This window comes from Lissotriton vulgaris, chromosome 12, assembly GCF_964263255.1.
Source record: "Lissotriton vulgaris chromosome 12, aLisVul1.2, whole genome shotgun sequence".
Classification (NCBI taxonomy): domain Eukaryota; kingdom Metazoa; phylum Chordata; class Amphibia; order Caudata; family Salamandridae; genus Lissotriton; species Lissotriton vulgaris.
In genome coordinates this window covers 447,229,590-447,249,705 of record NC_141700.1, presented here as the reverse complement: position 1 = coordinate 447,249,705, position 20,116 = coordinate 447,229,590, and the positions used below count along the sequence as shown (strand labels likewise).

Here is a 20,116-nt window from a genome sequence, read left to right as displayed (position 1 = left end):
TAAATTATTTATGCATTTTTTACTATTAATGTTGGTGCTGCGGCTTAGTGGTTAAAGCGCCTGTCTCGTAAACAGGAAATCCTGAGTTCAAATCTCAGCAGCACCTAACTGTTTTCTCCATGCTTTCCGAATTATTTTTATCAAACAAGTGTTGAATACAATTTAAGAATAAACATCTGGTTCTATGAACTTTAGAATAAGTTATCTTAAAAATTAAATAAAATGATTGGTATTGTGAAGATTTTTGTAGGAATGCATTGACTGAAATAGGGAAAAGAAAATGACAAAGAACAAGATAGAGGTGAATGATCACTCTATTGTTGAATTCAACTAATCCATTCTTCAGCAAGGTATAGTTTAAATGATATGAATAGGGTAAACTTCAAATTAGAGAGGTGTTTTTGAATAAATGAAGAGTCTTCATTCGTCTTAAGTGTTTGAGTAGAGAAGTGTGTGAACTTAGAAAAGAATATGAAAGTGAAAAAGCAATATTCTCTTGAACACCATAAAGAAAAGTGTTTCAAAACTAAGAATCACGTGGGTGCTGTGGCTTAGCTGGTTAAAGCGCCTGTCTAGTAAACTGGAGATCCTGAGTTCAACTCTCAGCAGTATCTTGCTTTTCTCATTGTTATTTAACAAATCATTTTCATTAGGTCTTATTCCGATACAATTAAAATATAAAAGTCTGATTCATCTTACTGTTGAAAAGATCATCTTAAACCTTATAAAAACCCAAGTATTTTCAAGATTATAGAATGAATACTGTTATTGCAAAATTAAAAAAACTACATATCTATGAGAAAGACGTAGATGAAATTTCTACCTAGATTTGAGCAATATTAATACCTTCATGAAACAAAATTGTAAAGAATTCAAGAAATGAAATTGGGTTTTATAAGAGTACCTGTTTATTAAAACATATTAATCCTTGCGTAGTGATTGAGTATCTTTTCGTGTTTAAGATTACAATACATATAAAGAAGAATTTATGGCAGAAAACACATTTTCATCATCAACAATAAATTATTCATGCATTTTTTACTATTAACGTTGGTGCTGTGGCTTAGTGGTTAAAGCGCCTGTCTCGTAAACAGGAAATCCTGAGTTCAAATCTCAGAAGCACCTAACTGTTTTCTCCATGCTTTCCGAATAATTTTCATCAAACAAGTGTTGAATGCAATTTAAGAATAAACATCTGGTTCTATGAACTTTAGAATAAGTTATCTTAAAAATTAAATAAAATGCTTGGTATTGTGAAGATTTTTGTAGGAATGCATTGACTGAAATAGGGAAAAGAAAATGACAAAGAACAAGATAGAGGTGAATGATCACTCTATTGTTGAATTCACCTAATCCATTCTTCAGCAAGGTATAGTTTAAATGATATGAATAGGGTAAACTTCAAATTAGAGAGGTGTTTTTGAATAAATGAAGAGTCTTCATTCGTCTTAAGTGTTTGAGTAGAGAAGTGTGTGAACTTAGAAAAGAATATGAAAGTGAAAAAGCAATATTCTCTTGAACACCATAAAGAAAAGTGTTTCAAATTTAAGAATCAAGTGGGTGCTGTGGCTTAGCTGGTTAAAGCGCCTGTCTAGTAAACTGGAGATCCTGAGTTCAACTCTCAGCAGCGCCTTGCTTCTCTCATTGTTATATAACAAATCATTTTCATTAGGTCTTATTCCGATTCAATTAAAATATAAAAGTCTGATTCATCTTACTGTTGAAAAGATCATCTTAAACCTTATAAAAACCCAAGTATTTTCAAGATTATAGAATGAATACTGTTATTGCAAAATGAAAAAAAACTACATATCTATGAGAAAGACGTAGATTAAATTTCTACCTAGATTTGAGCAATATTAATACCTTCATGAAACAAAATTGTAAAGAATTCAAGAAATGAAATTGGGTTTTATAAGAGTACCTGTTTATTAAAACATATTAATCCTTGCGTAGTGATTGAGTATCTTTTCGTGTTTAAGATTACAATACATATAAAGAAGAATTTATGGCAGAAAACACATTTTCATCATCAACAATAAATTATTTATGCATTTTTTACTATTAACATTGGTGCTGTGGCTTAGTGGTTAAAGTGCCTGTCTCGTAAACTGGAAATCCTGAGTTCAAATCTCAGCAGCACCTAACTGTTTTCTCCATGCTTTCTGAATAATTTTCATCAAACAAGTGTTGAATACAATTTAAGAATAAACATCTGGTTCTATAAACTTTAGAATAAGTTATCTTAAAAATTAAATAAAATGATTGGTATTGTGAAGATTTTTGTAGGAATGCATTGACTGAAATAGGGAAAAGAAAATGTTAAAGAACAAGATAGAGGTGAATGATCACTCTATTGTTGAATTCAAGTAATCCATTCTTCAGCAAGGTATAGTTTAAAATGATATGAATAGGGTAAACTTCAAATTAGAGAGGTGTTTTTGAATAAATGAAGAGTCTTCATTCATCTTAAGTGTTTGAGTAGAGAAGTGTGTGAACTTAGAAAAGAATATGAAAGTGAAAAAGCAATATTCTCTTGAACACCGAAAAGAAATGTGTTTCAAAATTAAGACTCAAGTGGGTGCTGTGGCTTAGCTGGTTAAAGCCCCTGTCTAGTTAACAGGACATCCTGAGTTCATCATCATCAAAAATAAATTATTTATGCATTTTTTACTATTAATGTTGGTGCTGCGGCTTAGTGGTTAAAGCGCCTGTCTCGTAAACAGGAAATCCTGAGTTCAAATCTCAGCAGCACCTAACTGTTTTCTCCATGCTTTCCGAATTATTTTTATCAAACAAGTGTTGTATACAATTTAAGAATAAACATCTGGTTCTATGAACTTTAGAATAAGTTATCTTAAAAATTAAATAAAATGCTTGGTATTGTGAAGATTTTTGTAGAAAGGCATTGACTGAAATAGGGAAAAGAACATGACAAAGAACAAGATAGAGGTGAATGATCACTCTATTGTTGAATTCAAGTAATCCATTTTTCAGCAAGGTATAGTTTAAAATGATATGAATAGGGTAAACTTCAAATTAGAGAGGTGTTTTTGAATAAATGAAGAGTCTTCATTCATCTTAAGTGTTTGAGTAGAGAAGTGTGTGAACTTAGAAAAGAATATGAAAGTGAAAAAGCAATATTCTCTTGAACACCATAAAGAAAAGTGTTTCAAAATTAAGACTCAAGTGGGTGCTGTGGCTTAGCTGGTTAAAGCCCCTGTCTAGTTAACAGGACATCCTGAGTTCATCATCATCAACAATAAATTATTTATGCATTTTTTACTATTAACGTTGGTGCTGTGGCTTAGTGGTTAAAGCGCCTGTCTCGTAAACAGGAAATCCTGAGTTCAAATCTCAGCAGCACCTAACTGTTTTCTCCATGCTTTCCGAATAATTTTCATCAAACAAGTGTTGAATTCAATTTAAGAATAAACATCTGGTTCTATGAACTTTAGAATAAGTTATCTTAAACATTAAATAAAATGCTTGTTATTGTGAAGATTTTTGTAGGAATGCATTGACTGAAATAGGGAAAAGAAAATGACAAAGAACAAGATAGAGGTGAATGATCACTCTATTGTTGAATTCAAGTAATCCATTCTTCAGCAAGGTATAGTTTAAAATGATATGAATAGGGTAAACTTCAAATTTGAGAGGTGTTTTTGAATAAATGAAGAGTCTTCATTCATCTTAAGTGTTTGAGTAGAGAAGTGTGTGAACTTAGAAAAGAATATGAAAGTGAAAAAGCAATATTCTCTTGAACACCATAAAGAAAAGTGTTTCAAAATTAAGACTCAAGTGGGTGCTGTGGCTTAGCTGGTTAAAGCCCCTGTCTAGTTAACAGGACATCCTGAGTTCAACACTCAGCAGTATCTTGCTTTTCTCATTGTTATTTAACAAATCATTTTCATTAGGTCTTATTCCGATACAATTAAAATATTAAAAGTCTGATTCATCTTACTGTTGAACTGATCATCTTAAACCTTATAAAAACCCAAGTATTTTCAAGATTATAGAATGAATACTGTTATTGCAAAATGAAAAAAACGACATATCTATGAGAAAGACGTAGATGAAATTTCTACCTAGATTTGAGCAATATTAATACCTTCATGAAAAAAATTGTAAAGAATTCAAGAAATGAAATTAGGTTTTATAAGAGTACCTGTTTATTAAAACATATTAATCCTTGCATAGTGATTGAGTATCTTTTCCTGTTTAAGATTACAATACATATAAAGAAGAATTTATAGCAGAAAACACATTTTCATCATCAACAATAAATTAATTATGCATTTTTTACTAATAACGTTGGTGCTGTGGCTTGGTGGTTTAAGCGACTGTCTCGTAAACAGGAAATCCTGAGTTAAAATCTCAGCAGAACCTAACTGTTTTCTCCATGCTTTATGAATAATTTTCATCAAACAAGTGTTGAATACAATTTAAGAATAAACATCTGGTTCTATGAACTTTAGAATAAGTTATCTTAAAAATTAAATAAAATGCTTGGTATTGTGAAGATTTTTGTAGGAATGCATTGACTGAAATAGGCAAAAGAAAATGACAAAGAACAAGATAGAGGTGAATGATCACTCTATTGTTGAATTCAACTAATCCATTCTTTAGCAAGGTATATTTTAAAATGATATGAATAGGGTAAACTTCAAATTAGAGAGTTGTTTTTGAATAAGTGAAGAGTCTTCATTCATCTTGTGTTTGAGTAGAGAAGTGTGTGAACTTAGAAAAGAATATGAAAGTGAAAAAGCAATATTCTCTTGAACACCATGAAGAAAATTGTTTCAAAATTAAGAATCAAGTGGGTGCTGTGGCTTAGCTCGTTAAAGCACCTGTCTAGTAAACAGGAGATCCTGAGTTCAACTCTCAGCAGTGTCTTGCTTTTCTCATTGTTATTTAACAAATCATTTTCATTTGGTCTTATTCCGATACAATTAAAATATAAAAGTCTGATTCATCTTACTGTTGAACAGATCATCTTAAACCTTATAAAAACCCAAGTATTTTCAAGATTATAGAATGATTACTGTTATTGCAAAATGAAAAAAATACATATCTATGAGAAAGACGTAGATGAAATTTCTACCTAGATTGGAGCAATAGTAATACCTTTATGAAAAAAAAATTGTAAAGAATTCAAGAAATGAAATTGGGTTTTATAAGAGTACCTGTTTATTAAAACATATTAATCCTTGCGTAGTGATTGTGTATCTTTTCGTGTTTAAGATTACAATACATATAAAGAAGAATTCATAGCAGGAAACACATTTTCATCATCAACAATAAATTATTTATGCATTTTTTACTATTAATGTTGGTGCTGTGGCTTAGTGATTAAAGCGCCTGTCTCATAAACAGGAAATCCTGAGTTCAAATCTCAGCAGCACCTAACTGTTTTCTCCATGCTTTCCGAATAATTTTCATCAAACACATGTTGAATACAATTTAAGAATAAACATCTGGTTCTATGAACTTTAGAATAAGTTATCTTAAAAATTAAATAAAATGCTTGGTATTTTGAAGATTTTTGTAGGAATGCATTGACTGAAATAGGGAAAAGAAAATGACAAAGAACAAGATAGAGGTGAATGATCACTCTATTGTTGAATTCAACTAATCCATTCTTCAGCAAGGTATATTTTAAAATGATATGAATAGGGTAAACTTCAAATTAGAGAGGTGTTTTTGAATAAGTGAAGAGTCTTCATTCATCTTAAGTGTTTGAGTAGAGAAGTGTGTGAACTTAGAAAAGAATATGCAAGTGAAAAAGCAATATTCTCTTGAACACCATAAAGAAAAGTGTTTCAAAACTAAGAATCAAGTGGGTGCTGTATCTTAGCTGGTTAAAGCGCCTGTCTAGTAAACTGGAGATCCTGAGTTCAACTCTCAGCAGTATCTTGCTTTTCTCATTGTTATTTAACAAATCATTTTCATTAGGTCTTATTCTGATACAATTAAAATATTAAAAGTCTGATTCATCTTACTGTTGAACAGATCATATTAAACCTTATAAAAACCCAAGTATTTTCAAGATTATAGAATGAATACTGTTATTGCAAAATTAAAAAAAACTACATATCTATGAGAAAGACATAGATGAAATTTCTACCTAGATTTGAGCAATATTAATACCTACATGAAACAAAATTGTAAAGAATTCAAGAAATGAAATTGGGTTTTATAAGAGTACCTGTTTATTAAAACATATTAATCCTTGCGTAGTGATTGAGTATCTTTTCGTGTTTAAGATTACAATACATATAAAGAAGAATTTATGGCAGAAAACACATTTTCATCATCAACAATAAATTATGTATGCATTTTTTACTATTAACGTTGGTGCTGTGGCTTAGTGGTTAAAGCGCCTGTCTCGTAAACAGGAAATCCTGAGTTCAAATCTCAGCAGCACCTAACTGTTTTCTCCATGCTTTCCGAATAATTTTCATCAAACAAGTGTTGAATACAAATTAAGAATAAACATCTGGTTCTATGAACGTTAAACTACGTTATCTTAAAAATTAAATAAAATGATTGGTATTGTGAAGATTTTTGTAGGAATGCATTGACTGAAATAGGGAAAAGAAAATGACAAAGAACAAGATAGAGGTGAATGATCACTCTATTGTTGAATTCAAGTAATCCATTCTTCAGCAAGGTATAGTTTAAAATGATATGAATAGGGTAAACTTCAAATTAGAGGGGTGTTTTTGAATAAATGAAGAGTCTTCATTCATCTTAAGTGTTTGAGTAGAGAAGTGTGTGAACTTAGAAAAGAATATGAAAGTGAAAAAGCAATATTCTCTTGAACACCATAAAGAAAAGTGTTTCAAAATTAAGACTCAAGTGGGTGCTGTGGCTTAGCTGGTTAAAGCGCCTGTCTAGTTAACAGGAGATCCTGAGTTCAACACTCAGCAGTGCCTTGCTTTTCTCATTGTTATATAACAAATCATTTTCATTAGGTCTTATTCCGATACAATTAAAATATAAAAGTCTGATTCATCTTACTGTTGAAAAGATCATCTTAAACCTTATAAAAACCCAAGTATGTTCAAGATTATAGAATGAATACTGTTATTGCAAAATGAAAAAAAAACTACATATCTATGAGAAAGACGTAGATGAAATTTCTACCTAGATTTGAGCAATATTAATACCTTCATGAAACAAAATTGTAAAGAATTCAAGAAATGAAATTGGGTTTTATAAGAGTACCTGTTTATTAAAACATAATAATCCTTGCGTAGTGATTGTGTATCTTTTCGTGTTTAAGATTACAATACATATAAAGAAGAATTCATAGCAGGAAACACATTTTCATCATCAACAATAAATTATTTATGCATTTTTTACTATTAATGTTGGTGCTGCGGCTTAGTGGTTAAAGCGCCTGTCTCGTAAACAGGAAATCCTGAGTTCAAATCTCAGCAGCACCTAACTGTTTTCTCCATGCTTTCCGAATTATTTTTATCAAACAAGTGTTGAATACAATTTAAGAATAAACATCTGGTTCTATGAACTTTAGAATAAGTTATCTTAAAAATTAAATAAAATGATTGGTATTGTGAAGATTTTTGTAGGAATGCATTGACTGAAATAGGGAAAAGAAAATGACAAAGAACAAGATAGAGGTGAATGATCACTCTATTGTTGAATTCAACTAATCCATTCTTCAGCAAGGTATAGTTTAAATGATATGAATAGGGTAAACTTCAAATTAGAGAGGTGTTTTTGAATAAATGAAGAGTCTTCATTCGTCTTAAGTGTTTGAGTAGAGAAGTGTGTGAACTTAGAAAAGAATATGAAAGTGAAAAAGCAATATTCTCTTGAACACCATAAAGAAAAGTGTTTCAAAACTAAGAATCACGTGGGTGCTGTGGCTTAGCTGGTTAAAGCGCCTGTCTAGTAAACTGGAGATCCTGAGTTCAACTCTCAGCAGTATCTTGCTTTTCTCATTGTTATTTAACAAATCATTTTCATTAGGTCTTATTCCGATACAATTAAAATATAAAAGTCTGATTCATCTTACTGTTGAAAAGATCATCTTAAACCTTATAAAAACCCAAGTATTTTCAAGATTATAGAATGAATACTGTTATTGCAAAATTAAAAAAACTACATATCTATGAGAAAGACGTAGATGAAATTTCTACCTAGATTTGAGCAATATTAATACCTTCATGAAACAAAATTGTAAAGAATTCAAGAAATGAAATTGGGTTTTATAAGAGTACCTGTTTATTAAAACATATTAATCCTTGCGTAGTGATTGAGTATCTTTTCGTGTTTAAGATTACAATACATATAAAGAAGAATTTATGGCAGAAAACACATTTTCATCATCAACAATAAATTATTCATGCATTTTTTACTATTAACGTTGGTGCTGTGGCTTAGTGGTTAAAGCGCCTGTCTCGTAAACAGGAAATCCTGAGTTCAAATCTCAGAAGCACCTAACTGTTTTCTCCATGCTTTCCGAATAATTTTCATCAAACAAGTGTTGAATGCAATTTAAGAATAAACATCTGGTTCTATGAACTTTAGAATAAGTTATCTTAAAAATTAAATAAAATGCTTGGTATTGTGAAGATTTTTGTAGGAATGCATTGACTGAAATAGGGAAAAGAAAATGACAAAGAACAAGATAGAGGTGAATGATCACTCTATTGTTGAATTCACCTAATCCATTCTTCAGCAAGGTATAGTTTAAATGATATGAATAGGGTAAACTTCAAATTAGAGAGGTGTTTTTGAATAAATGAAGAGTCTTCATTCGTCTTAAGTGTTTGAGTAGAGAAGTGTGTGAACTTAGAAAAGAATATGAAAGTGAAAAAGCAATATTCTCTTGAACACCATAAAGAAAAGTGTTTCAAATTTAAGAATCAAGTGGGTGCTGTGGCTTAGCTGGTTAAAGCGCCTGTCTAGTAAACTGGAGATCCTGACTTCAACTCTCAGCAGCGCCTTGCTTCTCTCATTGTTATATAACAAATCATTTTCATTAGGTCTTATTCCGATTCAATTAAAATATAAAAGTCTGATTCATCTTACTGTTGAAAAGATCATCTTAAACCTTATAAAAACCCAAGTATTTTCAAGATTATAGAATGAATACTGTTATTGCAAAATGAAAAAAAACTACATATCTATGAGAAAGACGTAGATTAAATTTCTACCTAGATTTGAGCAATATTAATACCTTCATGAAACAAAATTGTAAAGAATTCAAGAAATGAAATTGGGTTTTATAAGAGTACCTGTTTATTAAAACATATTAATCCTTGCGTAGTGATTGAGTATCTTTTCGTGTTTAAGATTACAATACATATAAAGAAGAATTTATGGCAGAAAACACATTTTCATCATCAACAATAAATTATTTATGCATTTTTTACTATTAACATTGGTGCTGTGGCTTAGTGGTTAAAGTGCCTGTCTCGTAAACTGGAAATCCTGAGTTCAAATCTCAACAGCACCTAACTGTTTTCTCCATGCTTTCTGAATAATTTTCATCAAACAAGTGTTGAATACAATTTAAGAATAAACATCTGGTTCTATAAACTTTAGAATAAGTTATCTTAAAAATTAAATAAAATGATTGGTATTGTGAAGATTTTTGTAGGAATGCATTGACTGAAATAGGGAAAAGAAAATGTTAAAGAACAAGATAGAGGTGAATGATCACTCTATTGTTGAATTCAAGTAATCCATTCTTCAGCAAGGTATAGTTTAAAATGATATGAATAGGGTAAACTTCAAATTAGAGAGGTGTTTTTGAATAAATGAAGAGTCTTCATTCATCTTAAGTGTTTGAGTAGAGAAGTGTGTGAACTTAGAAAAGAATATGAAAGTGAAAAAGCAATATTCTCTTGAACACCGAAAAGAAATGTGTTTCAAAATTAAGACTCAAGTGGGTGCTGTGGCTTAGCTGGTTAAAGCCCCTGTCTAGTTAACAGGACATCCTGAGTTCATCATCATCAAAAATAAATTATTTATGCATTTTTTACTATGAATGTTGGTGCTGCGGCTTAGTGGTTAAAGCGCCTGTCTCGTAAACAGGAAATCCTGAGTTCAAATCTCAGCAGCACCTAACTGTTTTCTCCATGCTTTCCGAATTATTTTTATCAAACAAGTGTTGTATACAATTTAAGAATAAACATCTGGTTCTATGAACTTTAGAATAAGTTATCTTAAAAATTAAATAAAATGCTTGGTATTGTGAAGATTTTTGTAGAAAGGCATTGACTGAAATAGGGAAAAGAACATGACAAAGAACAAGATAGAGGTGAATGATCACTCTATTGTTGAATTCAAGTAATCCATTTTTCAGCAAGGTATAGTTTAAAATGATATGAATAGGGTAAACTTCAAATTAGAGAGGTGTTTTTGAATAAATGAAGAGTCTTCATTCATCTTAAGTGTTTGAGCAGAGAAGTGTGTGAACTTAGAAAAGAATATGAAAGTGAAAAAGCAATATTCTCTTGAACACCATAAAGAAAAGTGTTTCAAAATTAAGACTCAAGTGGGTGCTGTGGCTTAGCTGGTTAAAGCCCCTGTCTAGTTAACAGGACATCCTGAGTTCATCATCATCAACAATAAATTATTTATGCATTTTTTACTATTAACGTTGGTGCTGTGGCTTAGTGGTTAAAGCGCCTGTCTCGTAAACAGGAAATCCTGAGTTCAAATCTCAGCAGCACCTAACTGTTTTCTCCATGCTTTCCGAATAATTTTCATCAAACAAGTGTTGAATTCAATTTAAGAATAAACATCTGGTTCTATGAACTTTAGAATAAGTTATCTTAAACATTAAATAAAATGCTTGTTATTGTGAAGATTTTTGTAGGAATGCATTGACTGAAATAGGGAAAAGAAAATGACAAAGAACAAGATAGAGGTGAATGATCACTCTATTGTTGAATTCAAGTAATCCATTCTTCAGCAAGGTATAGTTTAAAATGATATGAATAGGGTAAACTTCAAATTTGAGAGGTGTTTTTGAATAAATGAAGAGTCTTCATTCATCTTAAGTGTTTGAGTAGAGAAGTGTGTGAACTTAGAAAAGAATATGAAAGTGAAAAAGCAATATTCTCTTGAACACCATAAAGAAAAGTGTTTCAAAATTAAGACTCAAGTGGGTGCTGTGGCTTAGCTGGTTAAAGCCCCTGTCTAGTTAACAGGACATCCTGAGTTCAACACTCAGCAGTATCTTGCTTTTCTCATTGTTATTTAACAAATCATTTTCATTAGGTCTTATTCCGATACAATTAAAATATTAAAAGTCTGATTCATCTTACTGTTGAACTGATCATCTTAAACCTTATAAAAACCCAAGTATTTTCAAGATTATAGAATGAATACTGTTATTGCAAAATGAAAAAAACGACATATCTATGAGAAAGACGTAGATGAAATTTCTACCTAGATTTGAGCAATATTAATACCTTCATGAAAAAAATTGTAAAGAATTCAAGAAATGAAATTAGGTTTTATAAGAGTACCTGTTTATTAAAACATATTAATCCTTGCATAGTGATTGAGTATCTTTTCCTGTTTAAGATTACAATACATATAAAGAAGAATTTATAGCAGAAAACACATTTTCATCATCAACAATAAATTAATTATGCATTTTTTACTAATAACGTTGGTGCTGTGGCTTGGTGGTTTAAGCGACTGTCTCGTAAACAGGAAATCCTGAGTTAAAATCTCAGCAGAACCTAACTGTTTTCTCCATGCTTTATGAATAATTTTCATCAAACAAGTGTTGAATACAATTTAAGAATAAACATCTGGTTCTATGAACTTTAGAATAAGTTATCTTAAAAATTAAATAAAATGCTTGGTATTGTGAAGATTTTTGTAGGAATGCATTGACTGAAATAGGCAAAAGAAAATGACAAAGAACAAGATAGAGGTGAATGATCACTCTATTGTTGAATTCAACTAATCCATTCTTTAGCAAGGTATATTTTAAAATGATATGAATAGGGTAAACTTCAAATTAGAGAGTTGTTTTTGAATAAGTGAAGAGTCTTCATTCATCTTGTGTTTGAGTAGAGAAGTGTGTGAACTTAGAAAAGAATATGAAAGTGAAAAAGCAATATTCTCTTGAACACCATGAAGAAAATTGTTTCAAAATTAAGAATCAAGTGGGTGCTGTGGCTTAGCTCGTTAAAGCACCTGTCTAGTAAACAGGAGATCCTGAGTTCAACTCTCAGCAGTGTCTTGCTTTTCTCATTGTTATTTAACAAATCATTTTCATTTGGTCTTATTCCGATACAATTAAAATATAAAAGTCTGATTCATCTTACTGTTGAACAGATCATCTTAAACCTTATAAAAACCCAAGTATTTTCAAGATTATAGAATGATTACTGTTATTGCAAAATGAAAAAAATACATATCTATGAGAAAGACGTAGATGAAATTTCTACCTAGATTGGAGCAATAGTAATACCTTTATGAAAAAAAAATTGTAAAGAATTCAAGAAATGAAATTGGGTTTTATAAGAGTACCTGTTTATTAAAACATATTAATCCTTGCGTAGTGATTGTGTATCTTTTCGTGTTTAAGATTACAATACATATAAAGAAGAATTCATAGCAGGAAACACATTTTCATCATCAACAATAAATTATTTATGCATTTTTTACTATTAATGTTGGTGCTGTGGCTTAGTGATTAAAGCGCCTGTCTCATAAACAGGAAATCCTGAGTTCAAATCTCAGCAGCACCTAACTGTTTTCTCCATGCTTTCCGAATAATTTTCATCAAACACATGTTGAATACAATTTAAGAATAAACATCTGGTTCTATAAACTTTAGAATACGTTATCTTAAAAATTAAATAAAATGATTGGTATTGTGAAGATTTTTGTAGGAATGCATTGACTGAAATAGGGAAAAGAAAATGACAAAGAACAAGATAGAGGTGAATGATCACTCTATTGTTGAATTCAAGTAATCCATTCTTCAGCAAGGTATAGTTTAAAATGATATGAATAGGGTAAACTTCAAATTAGAGAGGTGTTTTTGAATAAGTGAAGAGTCTTCATTCATCTTAAGTGTTTGAGTAGAGAAGTGTGTGAACTTAGAAAAGAATATGGAAGTGAAAAAGCAATATTCTCTTGAACACCATAAAGAAAAGTGTTTCAAAACTAAGAATCAAGTGGGTGCTGTGGCTTAGCTGGTTAAAGCGCCTGTCTAGTAAACAGGAGATCCTGAGGTCAACTCTCAGCAGTATCTTGCTTTTCTCATTGTTATTTAACAAATCATTTTCATTAGGTCTTATTCCGATACAATTTAAAATATTAAAAGTCTGATTCATCTTACTGTTGAACAGATCATCTTAAACCTTATAAAAACCCAAGTATTTTCAAGATTATAGAATGAATACTGTTATTGCAAAATGAAAAAAACGACATATCTATGAGAAAGACGTAGATGAAATTTCTACCTAGATTTGAGCAATATTAATACCTTCATGAAAAAAATTGTAAAGAATTCAAGAAATGAAATTAGGTTTTATAAGAGTACCTGTTTATTAAAACATATTAATCCTTGCATAGTGATTGAGTATCTTTTCCTGTTTAAGATTACAATACATATAAAGAAGAATTTATAGCAGAAAACACATTTTCATCATCAACAATAAATTAATTATGCATTTTTTACTAATAACGTTGGTGCTGTGGCTTGGTGGTTTAAGCGACTGTCTCGTAAACAGGAAATCCTGAGTTAAAATCTCAGCAGAACCTAACTGTTTTCTCCATGCTTTATGAATAATTTTCATCAAACAAGTGTTGAATACAATTTAAGAATAAACATCTGGTTCTATGAACTTTAGAATAAGTTATCTTAAAAATTAAATAAAATGCTTGGTATTGTGAAGATTTTTGTAGGAATGCATTGACTGAAATAGGCAAAAGAAAATGACAAAGAACAAGATAGAGGTGAATGATCACTCTATTGTTGAATTCAACTAATCCATTCTTTAGCAAGGTATATTTTAAAATGATATGAATAGGGTAAACTTCAAATTAGAGAGTTGTTTTTGAATAAGTGAAGAGTCTTCATTCATCTTGTGTTTGAGTAGAGAAGTGTGTGAACTTAGAAAAGAATATGAAAGTGAAAAAGCAATATTCTCTTGAACACCATGAAGAAAATTGTTTCAAAATTAAGAATCAAGTGGGTGCTGTGGCTTAGCTCGTTAAAGCACCTGTCTAGTAAACAGGAGATCCTGAGTTCAACTCTCAGCAGTGTCTTGCTTTTCTCATTGTTATTTAACAAATCATTTTCATTTGGTCTTATTCCGATACAATTAAAATATAAAAGTCTGATTCATCTTACTGTTGAACAGATCATCTTAAACCTTATAAAAACCCAAGTATTTTCAAGATTATAGAATGATTACTGTTATTGCAAAATGAAAAAAATACATATCTATGAGAAAGACGTAGATGAAATTTCTACCTAGATTGGAGCAATAGTAATACCTTTATGAAAAAAAAATTGTAAAGAATTCAAGAAATGAAATTGGGTTTTATAAGAGTACCTGTTTATTAAAACATATTAATCCTTGCGTAGTGATTGTGTATCTTTTCGTGTTTAAGATTACAATACATATAAAGAAGAATTCATAGCAGGAAACACATTTTCATCATCAACAATAAATTATTTATGCATTTTTTACTATTAATGTTGGTGCTGTGGCTTAGTGATTAAAGCGCCTGTCTCATAAACAGGAAATCCTGAGTTCAAATCTCAGCAGCACCTAACTGTTTTCTCCATGCTTTCCGAATAATTTTCATCAAACACATGTTGAATACAATTTAAGAATAAACATCTGGTTCTATAAACTTTAGAATACGTTATCTTAAAAATTAAATAAAATGATTGGTATTGTGAAGATTTTTGTAGGAATGCATTGACTGAAATAGGGAAAAGAAAATGACAAAGAACAAGATAGAGGTGAATGATCACTCTATTGTTGAATTCAAGTAATCCATTCTTCAGCAAGGTATAGTTTAAAATGATATGAATAGGGTAAACTTCAAATTAGAGAGGTGTTTTTGAATAAGTGAAGAGTCTTCATTCATCTTAAGTGTTTGAGTAGAGAAGTGTGTGAACTTAGAAAAGAATATGGAAGTGAAAAAGCAATATTCTCTTGAACACCATAAAGAAAAGTGTTTCAAAACTAAGAATCAAGTGGGTGCTGTGGCTTAGCTGGTTAAAGCGCCTGTCTAGTAAACAGGAGATCCTGAGGTCAACTCTCAGCAGTATCTTGCTTTTCTCATTGTTATTTAACAAATCATTTTCATTAGGTCTTATTCCGATACAATTTAAAATATTAAAAGTCTGATTCATCTTACTGTTGAACAGATCATCTTAAACCTTATAAAAACCCAAGTATTTTCAAGATTATAGAATGAATACTGTTATTGCAAAATGAAAAAAACGACATATCTATGAGAAAGACTTAGATGAAATTTCTACCTAGATTTGAGCAATATTAATACCTTCATGAAAAAAAGTTGTAAAGAATTCAGGAAATGAAATTAGGTTTTATAAGAGTACCTGTTTATTAAAACATATTAATCCTTGCGTAGTGATTGAGTATCTTTTCCTGTTTAAGATTACAATACATATAAAGAAGAATTTATAGCAGAAAACACATTTTCATCATCAACAATAAATTAATTATGCATTTTTTACTATTAACGTTGGTGCTGTGGCTTGGTGGTTAAAGCGACTGTCTCGTAAACAGGAAATCCTGAGTTAAAATCTCAGCAGCACCTAACTGTTTTCTCCATGCTTTCCGAATAATTTTCATCAAACAAGTGTGGAATACAATTTAAGAATAAACATCTGGTTCTATGAACTTTAGAATAAGTTATCTTAAAAATTAAATAAAATGCTTGGTATTGTGAAGATTTTTGTAGGAATGCATTGACTGAAATAGGGAAAAGAAAATGACAAAGAACAAGATAGAGGTGAATGATCACTCTATTGTTGAATTCAAGTAATCCATTCTTTAGCAAGGTATATTTTAAAATGATATGAATAGGGTAAACTTCAAATTAGAGAGGTGTTTTTGAATAAGTGAAGAGTCTTCATTCATCTTAAGTGTTTGAGTAGAGAAGTGTGTGAACTTAGAAAAGAATATGAAAGTGAAAAAGCAATATTCTCTTGAACACCATAAAGAAAATTTTTGAAAATTAAGAATCAAGTGGGTGCTGTGGCTTAGCTCGTTAAAGCACCTGTCTAGTAAACAGGAGATCCTGAGTTCAACTCTCAGCAGTGTCTTGCTTTTCTCATTGTTATTTAACAAATCATTTTCATTTGGTCTTATTCCGATACAATTAAAATATAAAAGTCTGATTCATCTTACTGTTGAAAAGATCATCTTAAACCTTATAAAAACCCAAGTATTTTCAAGATTATAGAATGATTACTGTTATTGCAAAATGAAAAAAATACATATCTATGAGAAAGACGTAGATGAAATTTCTACCTAGATTGGAGCAATAGTAATACCTTTATGAAAAAAAATTGTAAAGAATTCAAGAAATGAAATTGAGTTTTATAAGAGTACCTGTTTATTAAAACATATTAATCCTTGCGTAGTGATTGAGTATCTTTTCGTGTTTAAGATTACAATTCATATAAAGAAGAATTTATAGCAGAAAACACATTTTCATCATCAACAATAAATGATTTATGCATTTTTTTACTATTACCGTTGATGCTGTGGCTTAGTGGTTAAAGCTCCTGTCTCGTAAACATGAAATCCTGAGTTCAAATCTCAACAGCACCTAATTGTTTTCTCCATGCTTTCCAAATAATTTTCATCAAACAAGTGTTGAATACAATTTAAGAATAAACATCTGGTTCTATGAACTTTAGAATAAGTTATCTTAAAATTAAATAAAATGCTTAGTATTGTGAAGATTTTTGTAGGAATGCATTGACTGAAATAGGGAAAAGAAAATGACAAAGAACAAGATAGAGGTGAATGATCACTCTTTTTTTGAATTCAACTAATCCATTCTTCAGCAAGGTATATTTTAAAATGATATGAATAGGGTAAACTTCAAATTAGAGAGGTGTTTTTGAATAAATGAAGAGTCTTCATTCATCTTGTGTTTGAGTAGAGAAGTTTGTGAACTTAGTAAAGAATATGAAAGTGAAAAAGCAATATTCTCTTGAACACCATAAAGAAAATTGTTTCAAAATTAAGAATCAAGTGGGTGCTGTGGCTTAGCTCGTTAAAGCACCTGTCTAGTAAACAGGAGATCCTGAGTTCAACTCTCAGCAGTGTCTTGCTTTTCTCATTGTTATTTAACAAATCATTTTCATTTGGTCTTATTCCGATACAATTAAAATATAAAAGTCTGATTCATCTTACTGTTGAACAGATCATCTTAAACCTTATAAAAACCCAAGTATTTTCAAGATTATAGAATGATTACTGTTATTGCAAAATGAAAAAAATACATATCTATGAGAAAGACGTAGATGAAATTTCTACCTAGATTGGAGCAATAGTAATACCTTTATGAAAAAAAAATTGTAAAGAATTCAGGGAAATGAAATTGAGTTTTATAAGAGTACCTGTTTATTAAAACATATTAATCCTTGCGTAGTGATTGTGTATCTTTTCATGTTTAAGATTACAATACATATAAAGAAGAATTTATAGCAGGAAACACATTTTCATCATCAACAATAAATTATTCATGCATTTTTTACTGTTAAAGTTGGCGCTGTGGTTAGTGGTTAAAGCGCCTGTCTCATAAACAGGAAATCCTGAGTTCAAATCTCAGCAGCACCTAACTGTTTTCTCCATGCTTTCCGAATAATTTTCATCAAACAAGTGTTGAATACAATTTAAGAATAAACATCTGGTTCTATAAACTTTAGAATACGATATCTTAAAAATTAAATAAAATGATTGGTATTGTGAAGATTTTTGTAGGAATGCATTGACTGAAATATGGAAAAGAAAATGACAAAGAACAAGATAGAGGTGAATGATCACTCTATTGTTGAATTCAAGTAATCCATTCTTCAGCAAGGTATAGTTTAAAATGATATGAATAGGGTAAACTTCAAATTAGAGAGGTGTTTTTGAATAAGTGAAGAGTCTTCATTCATCTTAAGTGTTTGAGTAGAGAAGTGTGTGAACTTAGAAAAGAATATGAAAGTGAAAAAGCAATATTCTCTTGAACACCATAAAGAAAAGTGTTTTAAAACTAAGAATCAAGTGGGTGCTGTGGCTTAGCTGGTTAAAGCGCCTTTCTAGTAAACAGGAGATCCTGAGGTCAACTCTCAGCAGTATCTTGCTTTTCTCATTGTTATTTAACAAATCATTTTCATTAGGTCTTATTCCGATACAATTAAAATATTAAAAGTCTGATTCATCTTACTGTTGAACAGATCATCTTAAACCTTATAAAAACCCAAGTATTTTCAAGATTATAGAATGAATACTGTTATTGCAAAATGAAAAAAACGACATATCTATGAGAAAGACGTAGATGAAATTTCTACCTAGATTTGAGCAATATTAATACCTTCATGAAAAAAAGTTGTAAAGAATTCAGGAAATGAAATTAGGTTTTATAAGAGTACCTGTTTATTAAAACATATTAATCCTTGCGTAGTGATTGAGTATCTTTTCCCGTTTAAGATTACAATACATATAAAGAAGAATTTATAGCAGAAAACACATTTTCATCATCAACAATAAATGATTTATGCATTTTTTTACTATTACCGTTGGTGCTGTGGCTTGGTGGTTAAAGCTCCTGTCTCGTAAACATGAAATCCTGAGTTCAAATCTCGACAGCACCTAATTGTTTTCTCCATGCTTTCCAAATAATTTTCATCAAACAAGTGTTGAATACAATTTAAGAATAAACATCTGGTTCTATGAACTTTAGAATAAGTTATCTTAAAAATTAAATAAAATGCTTAGTATTGTGAAGATTTTTGTAGGAATGCATTGACTGAAATAGGGAAAAGAAAATGACAAAGAACAAGATAGAGGTGAATGATCACTCTATTTTTGAATTCAACTAATCCATTCTTCAGCAAGGTATATTTTAAAATGATATGAATAGGGTAAACTTCAAATTAGAGAGGTGTTTTTGAATAAATGAAGAGTCTTCATTCATCTTGTGTTTGAGTAGAGAAGTGTGTGAACTTAGAAAAGAATATGAAAGTGAAAAAGCAATATTCTCTTGAACACCATAAAGAAAATTGTTTCAAAATTAAGAGTCAAGTGGGTGCTGTGGCTTAGCTCGTTAAAGCACCTGTCAAGTAAACAGGAGATCCTGAGTTCAACTCTTAGCAGTGTCTTGCTTTTCTCATTGTTATTTAACAAATCATTTTCATTTGGTCTTATTCCGATACAATTAAAATATAAAAGTCTGATTCATCTTACTGTTGAACAGATCATCTTAAACCTTATAAAAACCCAAGTATTTTCAAGATTATAGAATGATTACTGTTATTGCAAAATGAAAAAAATACATATCTATGAGAAAGACGTAGATGAAATTTCTACCTAGATTGGAGCAATAGTAATACCTTTATGAAAAAAAAATTGTAAAGAATTCAAGAAATGAAATTGAGTTTTATAAGAGTACCTGTTTATTAAAACATATTAATCCTTGCGTAGTGATTGTGTATCTTTTCATGTTTAAGATTACAATACATATAAAGAAGAATTTATAGCAGGAAACACATTTTCATCATCAACAATAAATTATTCATGCATTTTTTTACTATTACCGTTGATGCTGTGGCTTAGTGGTTAAAGCTCCTGTCTCGTAAACATGAAATCCTGAGTTCAAATCTCAACAGCACCTAATTGTTTTCTCCATGCTTTCCAAATAATTTTCATCAAACAAGTGTTGAATACAATTTAAGAATAAACATCTGGTTCTATGAACTTTAGAATAAGTTATCTTAAAATTAAATAAAATGCTTAGTATTGTGAAGATTTTTGTAGGAATGCATTGACTGAAATAGGGAAAAGAAAATGACAAAGAACAAGATAGAGGTGAATGATCACTCTATTGTTGAATTCAAGTA

General features: G+C 30.2%; 12 non-coding genes across 12 annotated transcripts; all 12 read left to right on the top strand.

The window, feature by feature from the left end:
* Nucleotides 1–540: 540 nt before the first annotated feature.
* Nucleotides 541–614, top strand: TRNAT-AGU (transfer RNA threonine (anticodon AGU)). Its single transcript has one exon. It is a non-coding gene; the product is annotated as a tRNA-Thr (tRNA).
* A 438-nt stretch (nucleotides 615–1,052) lies between these two features.
* Nucleotides 1,053–1,125, top strand: TRNAT-CGU (transfer RNA threonine (anticodon CGU)). The gene has a single exon. It is a non-coding gene; the product is annotated as a tRNA-Thr (tRNA).
* Nucleotides 1,126–1,559: 434 nt separating this feature from the next.
* TRNAT-AGU (transfer RNA threonine (anticodon AGU)) lies at nucleotides 1,560–1,633 on the top strand. Its single transcript has one exon. It is a non-coding gene; the product is annotated as a tRNA-Thr (tRNA).
* Nucleotides 1,634–2,072: 439 nt separating this feature from the next.
* Nucleotides 2,073–2,145, top strand: TRNAT-CGU (transfer RNA threonine (anticodon CGU)). Its single transcript has one exon. It is a non-coding gene; the product is annotated as a tRNA-Thr (tRNA).
* Nucleotides 2,146–3,296: 1,151 nt separating this feature from the next.
* On the top strand, nucleotides 3,297–3,369 carry TRNAT-CGU (transfer RNA threonine (anticodon CGU)). The gene has a single exon. It is a non-coding gene; the product is annotated as a tRNA-Thr (tRNA).
* A 1,965-nt stretch (nucleotides 3,370–5,334) lies between these two features.
* TRNAM-CAU (transfer RNA methionine (anticodon CAU)) lies at nucleotides 5,335–5,407 on the top strand. Its single transcript has one exon. It is a non-coding gene; the product is annotated as a tRNA-Met (tRNA).
* A 949-nt stretch (nucleotides 5,408–6,356) lies between these two features.
* On the top strand, nucleotides 6,357–6,429 carry TRNAT-CGU (transfer RNA threonine (anticodon CGU)). The gene has a single exon. It is a non-coding gene; the product is annotated as a tRNA-Thr (tRNA).
* Nucleotides 6,430–7,885: 1,456 nt separating this feature from the next.
* Nucleotides 7,886–7,959, top strand: TRNAT-AGU (transfer RNA threonine (anticodon AGU)). The gene has a single exon. It is a non-coding gene; the product is annotated as a tRNA-Thr (tRNA).
* A 438-nt stretch (nucleotides 7,960–8,397) lies between these two features.
* TRNAT-CGU (transfer RNA threonine (anticodon CGU)) lies at nucleotides 8,398–8,470 on the top strand. Its single transcript has one exon. It is a non-coding gene; the product is annotated as a tRNA-Thr (tRNA).
* A 2,171-nt stretch (nucleotides 8,471–10,641) lies between these two features.
* Nucleotides 10,642–10,714, top strand: TRNAT-CGU (transfer RNA threonine (anticodon CGU)). Its single transcript has one exon. It is a non-coding gene; the product is annotated as a tRNA-Thr (tRNA).
* Nucleotides 10,715–12,679: 1,965 nt separating this feature from the next.
* On the top strand, nucleotides 12,680–12,752 carry TRNAM-CAU (transfer RNA methionine (anticodon CAU)). Its single transcript has one exon. It is a non-coding gene; the product is annotated as a tRNA-Met (tRNA).
* A 1,966-nt stretch (nucleotides 12,753–14,718) lies between these two features.
* Nucleotides 14,719–14,791, top strand: TRNAM-CAU (transfer RNA methionine (anticodon CAU)). Its single transcript has one exon. It is a non-coding gene; the product is annotated as a tRNA-Met (tRNA).
* The last annotated feature ends 5,325 nt before the right edge of the window (nucleotides 14,792–20,116 follow it).